Here is a 7757-nt window from a genome sequence, read left to right on the forward strand (position 1 = left end):
TACACTGTAGCTGTCCTTCGGCACACTAGAAGAGGGCATCGTTTCCCATTACAGATGGTTGTGAGCCACCATATGGTTGCTGGGAATTGAACTCAGGACCATTGGAAGAACAGTCAGTACTCAGAACCACTGAGTCATCCCTCCAACGCATGTTTTGTGGGGTTTTTTTTGTTTTTGTTTGTTTGTTTGTTTTTGTTTTTGTTTTTTGAGAGAGGGTCTTACTCTGAGCCTGAACTAGCCTAGAATTTATTATGTCATCCAGCATGGCTTCAAACTCATGGTTATGCTTCTACCTCACATCTATGGGTACTGAGATTACAGGTACAACATGCCCAGCCAAGAGACCTGTCTGCTATACTTTTGAGATGCTTACAGACTCCGGTGACAGTGTTCCCACCATGCTGCAGGAGTACCCCTTATCCCTCCCTCATTCTCTTTCTACCCTTTGTGACCATTCTCTTGGGTGGTCTGGGTACGTGTTTGCAGGTTTCCTCCAACAATGGCAAGGATCCCTTGGAGGAGCTCCTACCTCAGTTTTCCTTGCATCGGAACTTGGTACTTTTGTGCCCACTTCATACTGAGTTAGAGCCACAAGATTTATTTTTTAAGAAAAGAGAATCTTGCTACCCTTGTACACATCAAAAGGATCTACAGATGCAATTAGTCAGAGGCACATTTCGGTAAGTAAGAGCGGTGAAGGTGACGCGTGCTGGGCATGTGCTTTCTGTTACCCCCACCAGCCATGCAGCGTCATGCCTGCCACCTTGCTGACCCTTGCTCTCACCCCACTTCCAGACATTGCCAAGTGAAGCCTTTGGAGTCTCAGTCGATCATAACTTATCTCCTTTGTTGTCTGCTTAATCTGCAGCCTCATGTTGGCCCAGATTCACGGTGGACGGCACATGGTCCTTACCTAGCCGATGTGCCTGGTAGAGGCAGAAAACTGGGGTAGGTGACCCCGTTGCCATGGGGGCATGATGGCAGATGTGCCTATAACAGAAAGAAAGTGTTAAGTTTCAAACTTAGGACAGAAGGCTGAAGTGCCTATTTAACATATTAAAGCAGACCTGGCCTCTAAGCTCTCCCAGCATCTGCTGCTCAGTCCCTACTTGTTACAGCAAGTGGCTGGCACACCCTGCCCCCTACCTGCCCCAACTCTCCAGCCCATGGCCTGGCATGCCCTTCTCCTACAGGCTCTTCCCTTCATAATCCAGACATTTTGGTTGCCTGCCCTGCTCTTTTTCACACCTTTGACCTCCTGACTGCTGTCCTGTTTTCCTCTCTCTTTCCTGTCCTCCCCTTTTTCAGATGGCTCAGGGTCATGTCCACTCTCTCAGATGTCTCTGATTCTGGTTATGTCTCCATTTTATCTACAATAAACTTTCTCCTCCACCATGAAGAGGAGCAATCATGTCCTTTCCTTTCCCCTCCCTCCTTCCCTCCCTCCCTTTCTTCCTTTTTTCATTCAGAAAGTATGGCAAAGAGCTCTAACTGGCTCTTCCCATTACCCAGGAGCTTTCAGACTGAAGATCCAAGACCTAGAGAAAATTGCTTCTATGCCGGGGTTATATGGGCTCACATGCCCCGCCCCTCCACATATATAGGTTTCATGCAGAATTGACAACAATGTAGAAATGTGTTGATCTGACCAGGAGGAAACCCAGGAAGGCCCTCTGGGAGGCATTCCTTTCTCATGGGTGTAGGGCAGGACCCCCAGACAAGGTAGGCTGGTGAATTCCTTCATTCAGTTTAGTATGCAGAAAGGTCGGGGAAGGTCAAAGTTGTACTTCTTTGCTTTGGGGCCACCTCTGTGGGAGAGGGTACTTTCAGTGTCTATGGCCTGCCGTAAGAAGGAAGGAAAGGGGATGGGGGAGAGGAAGCCATTGAGACCTTCTAGTGGCCTGAAGATCCAGGTATTTAGCAAACCAAACCCAGGGCCTTACCCTGGGGTCTGGTTTGTTTGTTTGTGTGTTGCATGCCAGTGTTACTCAAAGACACTAAAATGAAAGGCAGCTCCCAGGAGAGCTGGGTGGTTGTACTTGTTGGTACTCAGGCTTTCGGACTTAACACTGACTCAGGCATTTCAGTATAACGGTTTTGAATAGATAATTGTTTAACATACAAAGGGAAGGCTAGACAAACACCTGAAATGAAGCAAATCCTTAAGGAAATGAAGCAGAGAAATTTTGAGGAGAAAGACTCTTGGGAATATGCTTGACAGATAAATCCTAATTGGGTGGTATTTATGTGTGTGTGTGTGTGTGTGTGTGTTTGTGTGTACGCACTCGTGTGCACGCGCATTAGACAAGGAAGAACTTTGGTGTCTTGCTCTATCTCCTGATTTCTCCTGATTCCTGGTCTCTCCGTGTAGCTAGATGGGAAGTCTGCAAGCCTGGTGATCTTACCAAGTCTTGGTAGAGATCTCTGTCTCTACCATCCAGTGTTGGAGTCATAGGTGTGCACAGACTGACTTGGCTTTTTATGCTAGTGCTGGGATCCAAATGTAGGTACTTAGGCTTGTACAGAAAATGCTCTTAGGCACTGAGCCACCTCTCCAGCTTTGAAAGGTAAACACTTTATAGCAGTAAAATTTTAGGCTATTATTTTATCTTCAAACAGTTCCTAAATAGTTTTTAAAATAAAGTTTACTTATTTATTATGTATATGAGTGTCCTATCTGCATGCACACTTGCGTACCAGAAGAGGGCATCAGATCCCCATTACAGATGATTGTGAGCCACCATGTGGTTGCTAGGACTTGAACTCAAGACCTCTGGAAGAGCAGCCAGTGTTCTTAACCGCTGAGCCATCTCTCAAGCCCCTGAAGCAATCAGTTTAATAAAGGCAATTCATTGGGAAAATAGATATTTTCCTACTCGTTAACAACAAAAAATCTTTTGTTGGATTTTAAGGGTAGTTGGGGGCAGGGAGGGGTGGCGGCTCTTTTTTTTTTAAAAAAAAAAAACAAAAGCATTCCCCAGCCTACACTGAGATTTGACATACTTATCCATTTATTCTAGGCCTAGGGTAGAGGGAGGGAGTGGGGGTGTATGCCTGTGGACATCAGGTGACAGCTCATGAGAGTTGCCTTTCTCCTTCTGACACATGCCTTCTGGGGATTCAAGTCTTGGTGTCTGACTTGGCAGTAATAACCTTTGCTGCTAAGCTGTTCTGCTTCCTCATCCACAATGTGCTGATCTGGGTTTCTAGTTTAGTCACCGAGCATTAAAACAAAATGACCGACACCTTGAACGGACAAGGAGCCCCGGAAATGACAGTACTGGGCAATGGATGATAAGGTAGGTCACAGCTTTAAGAATATCTGCCTCCAACTTTTCCTTGAAATGTGTGACTGTCACTCTGCACCGTGATGGCTGGAGTACATTTCCTGGTAACTCACTTGCTTCATTTCTTCTCTGTGAGCTAAGCATAAACCCTAGCAGAACACAGAAACTAAGATTAATCAATTTCAGGAATGCTATGCCTGTCTGAGACGCAGTCGAGGCATGCCCCGTTCACACAGGCATCTCCCACTTGGTTTTAAAGTCCCAAGGTCCCCATTTTCCAGCATGACCTAAGGACGGAATGTATGTTGCGGAGGCTTGTCTGCGTTCGCTCCCTCCGGAACCTGCAGCCTCTCGGTGCCAGTCTTCGTGTTCACAGGGTACTCCTCCCGCTTGCTTCTCCTCCCTTCGCTTCTCTTTCGCATTGAAAGACCCAGACCCGATGCTATATCTTTTCCTCAGGAGAGGATTTCGTGTGTCTCTAACATCTTCAAAAATTGCTTTATGATTTTACCTTTTTCCATTAACTTTGGTTTTAAAGCAAAACGCGAAAATACAAGCCTTCTTTCAATTACATCTCAGTGTTTGCCTTCCTCTTTCGCTCAGCCTCCAGGGACAGCGCCCCTGCTGCTTTTGGTTTTTTTGAAAGTGAGCTAGCACCCTCTGTAGGCCAACCTGTAGACAACGCCTCCAACCAAGTCAGCCCTAGAAATAATGCTAGAGTCAGACAGCCAACAGAGCCCATTTGTCAAAACCATCCTGGAGAATCCTTTCAGTTATCGAGGGACGTAAAAGCCGAGAATTAGCTCTTTTGGTTGAGTTGTGGCTCTCCTTCTACCACTCTGTCTCTGTCCACACCCACATGTTAACGCTCCTGGTCTTCACTCCACTTGTGACAGATTAATTTATTCAGCAGCTCTTAGTACTCCCTTTGGGTGACAGCCTCCATCATTCGGTCTACTGTGGAGAAATAGCTTCCGTTTTCATCCTGATGAATGGGTGAGAACACTGACCTCCAGATCTTAAGGAAGAAATGCTTGGTTGGAGACAGTTTCACAGTAAAAACACGTTCCTAGCACGCACAAGACCTTAGATCTGATTTGTACTTATACACACACACACACACACACACACATGCACACGCACACGCACACGCACCGCACATGTGCGCACAGACACACACGCACAATTAAAAATAAAACAAATAAGTGTTCTATAAATATAAAGCAGGTGATGTGGAGAGAGCAAGTCATCAGAGTAGTCGTGGCGGGACTCTGGATGGTGATGATGAACAGAGATGTGGATGAAGGAAGGACAGACTTACCACAGCATGCCATCCTAGGACCATGGCCAACCCCACTCCCAGATGCTACTCTCTGTGCTTGCTTAGTTGCATGTCACGTGCTGTGTGTTGAGCCATCCCATAAGGACTCTAAGGGAGCGGTAAGCTGTTACAGCTGCCCATCCCAGCCTCTTTAGAGATTTGGAGGTGGCAGGCTGGAAATCTGATCAACTGGGGGCCGTGTGGTGTTACACGGTGGGGTTTTGTATGCTCTCCTTATATGCACAGAAGAAGTGCTGCTGTCCATGACTGATTGTAGAGGCAAGGAGATGGCTTCCACTGTGTGGAGGATCAAATTCATGTACAGGGCAAAAGATTGCTCTGTCACTGAACTTCCTCTCTTCCCCACTGTAGAATGACTGATGCTGGACTTATTTTCTGTATTGTGAAAAGCATCTGGTTGTGTATTTACACGTGTACATTTAAACTCTTGACTAATTTATTTCTTCTGTTGCTTACTTAATCTTTTGTTTTGTTTCGACTGGGCCTATTTCAGTCTGGCCTGGAACTCTCTTTGCAGTACAATCTGGTCTTGGACTTAAAAAAAAAATGCAGTTTTCGGGACTGGAGAGATGGCTAGTGGTTAAGAGGACTGTCTGATGCTCTTTAAGACATACTGAGTTCAATTCCCAGCAACCACACGGTCATGCACAACCATCTATACTAGGGTCTGTGCTCTCTTTTGGCTTGCAGGTGAATATGCAGATAGAGCACACATATACATAAAATAAAGATGAATGAATGAAAAAATTATAGCAACAAAACAAAACAAAAACAAACAAACAAACAAAAAACAAATGCAGTTCTCCTGCTTTAGCCTCCCAAGTGCTGGATGATAGCTGTGAACTATCATGCCTATCTACCATCTATCTACCTGCCTGTCTATCTGTTCATGCATTTACCCATTGATCTATCTATCCATTATGTGTGTGTGTGTGTGTGTGTGTGTGTGTGTGTGTGTGTGTGTGTGTATCTTGTTTCTCTGGTAGACCAGGCTGGCCTCAATCATGATCTTCTATCCTTATCCTCCCAAGTGCTGGGATTGCATATACATATACTCAGAATATGGTCTCATTCTGCTTGAACTGCTGTTTAAAAGATAATATGATACTCCTGAGCAACAGATGAGTCTGGGCAGGAAGCCAGGTTCCTCCAGGACACTACTAGCTCCATGACAGTAGGTGGGGGCAGGGTTTGAAGGAGATATTGCTATAGGCTGGGTGTTGACGGTCTCCCAGTGTTTATGTGTTAAAGGTTCGATCCCCCCGTGGCACTAATAGGGAGTGGGATCTGGTAGGAAATCGTTAGGTCATCAGGAGCTTGAAGGTTATTATGGGACCACAGCTCCTTCCTGGCTCTCTGGCTTCCAATGAGAAAACGTTCTGTCTCAAGCATTCTCGACTGATAACTTCCATCAGCCCCAATAGATCTACCAGATCTTATGCGGGTAGCTTCGTTTGCCTTCTACTCATTAATGGTCTCTTCTTGAGTTACTTACAGCAATGGGAACCTGGGTAATAATGGGATAATCGTTTGGGCATAAGGCAGACAGAAAGAGCAAAGAGATAAGATGCTTGGCAGATCAAATGGGGTCTATGGGAGCTTATTTCCACGTGCAGAATTGCCTATCACTGTTACACAACAACATAGTTGACTGTTGCCTGAAACCTAACGAGGCAAAGGGATAGAGCAACGCTAGCTAGATACACCACAGAGGACTAACAAACAGCAAACTTAAAATACTGGGAGGCAATGAGATTAGAAATAGTATCTGGTCCTGCCCCTAGAGGCATTGCAGCTACGACTGCTGTGTCATATGTGTGTCAGTAGGTGGCAGAGATGAGACAGGCTATGTCTATGCTCAGTGTTCGGACCTGGGAAACCCGGGGGTGCAGGTGGCAGGGAGTGAGCCTAAGACAACCACCAGTGTGATGTCAGGGGTCCAGGACAGGGAGCTAGGCTAAGACAACACAACCACCAGTCTGGCGCTTTGCAGCTCCCAAGGTGGGGAATGAGCCAGAGACTAGAAGAACCCCACCTGAACTGCTGGCCCCAGAGTGAACCCAGGACAGGAGACCCTTGCATGGGTAGGGCAGGGATAGGAATGAGCCCAAGGCATTATAGGTCTGGGTCGGGAGCCTAGTCTGAGAGAACCACAAGTCTGGTGCCTCGAAGGCCTGAGGGTAAGGGGGACAGACCATGTCCAAGATGACTCCTCCTTGGTGCCATAATGCAGGAGAGGGCAGAGTCAGGGACAAGATGGGCTGCCGGATGCCTGCTCCAGGAACCAGAGGGTATACAGAGGGACACACTACAACTTCCACGATGAGTTTTTTTTCCTGTGTTGTTGGGGGAGGTTGCAAGGATGGAGAGTGGGCATGAGGGGTAGAAGAGATTAGTGGGATCGGGATACATGATGTTAAATTCACAAAGAACTAATAAAAAGTTAAAAAAAGAAAGAAAGAAAGAAAGAAAGAAAGAAAGAAAGAAAGAAAGAAACAGTGAGTCATTCTGAGCCACACATCCCAGTTTCTGAAGGGTATTCTGAAGTTACTCTTTAATGTCCCCTAAAGTAAAAGCATTGTAATGGGCTGAAACTGTGTTCACAGAAAGCTGCCTGTGAGGTCCAGAGAGCATCCTTAAAGCATTATCTATGCCTGGAAGGTGTTTTGCTAATTTTTTTCAGACTTCACAATACATTTTTGAGATTATTTTTATCTGAGGATTTCTTGAACTTCTGTTGACTATGTTCAAAATCACTCCTACCCCATGTGAATCTGTATAATAACTGATTGCTATTAATGACTAATAACTTTTATTTTGTAGAATAAGCTACATCATAGCATTTAACTACAGTACCTAAATATTCATTATCTATCTATCTATCTATCTATCTATCTATCTATCTATCATCTGTCAACCTTTCTCTCTAGTCCTTGACTTCATTGATCAGATTTGTTTTCCTGATTTGATTATTCTGCTCTTGTATAATCTTTTCCTGAGCATATTTGATCAGTATTTGTATTTTTCCAGCAACCAAACTGAACTTGAAATTGTGGTTGTTCAGACTGTGAATTGTGTTTAGTATTCATAATGAGTTCATAGTATTGCTGACTTATGAAAAATATAGT

The 7757-nt window shown here is 45.2% G+C and overlaps 1 pseudogene; it reads left to right on the plus strand.

The window, feature by feature from the left end:
* Positions 1-6402: 6402 nt before the first annotated feature.
* LOC120093990 (small nucleolar RNA SNORA17) lies at positions 6403-6545 on the plus strand (annotated as a pseudogene).
* Positions 6546-7757: the final 1212 nt, after the last annotated feature.

Source organism: Rattus norvegicus, chromosome 7 (assembly GCF_021556685.1).
Source record: "Rattus norvegicus strain SHRSP/BbbUtx chromosome 7, alternate assembly SHRSP_T2T, whole genome shotgun sequence".
In the NCBI taxonomy this organism is placed as follows: domain Eukaryota; kingdom Metazoa; phylum Chordata; class Mammalia; order Rodentia; family Muridae; genus Rattus; species Rattus norvegicus.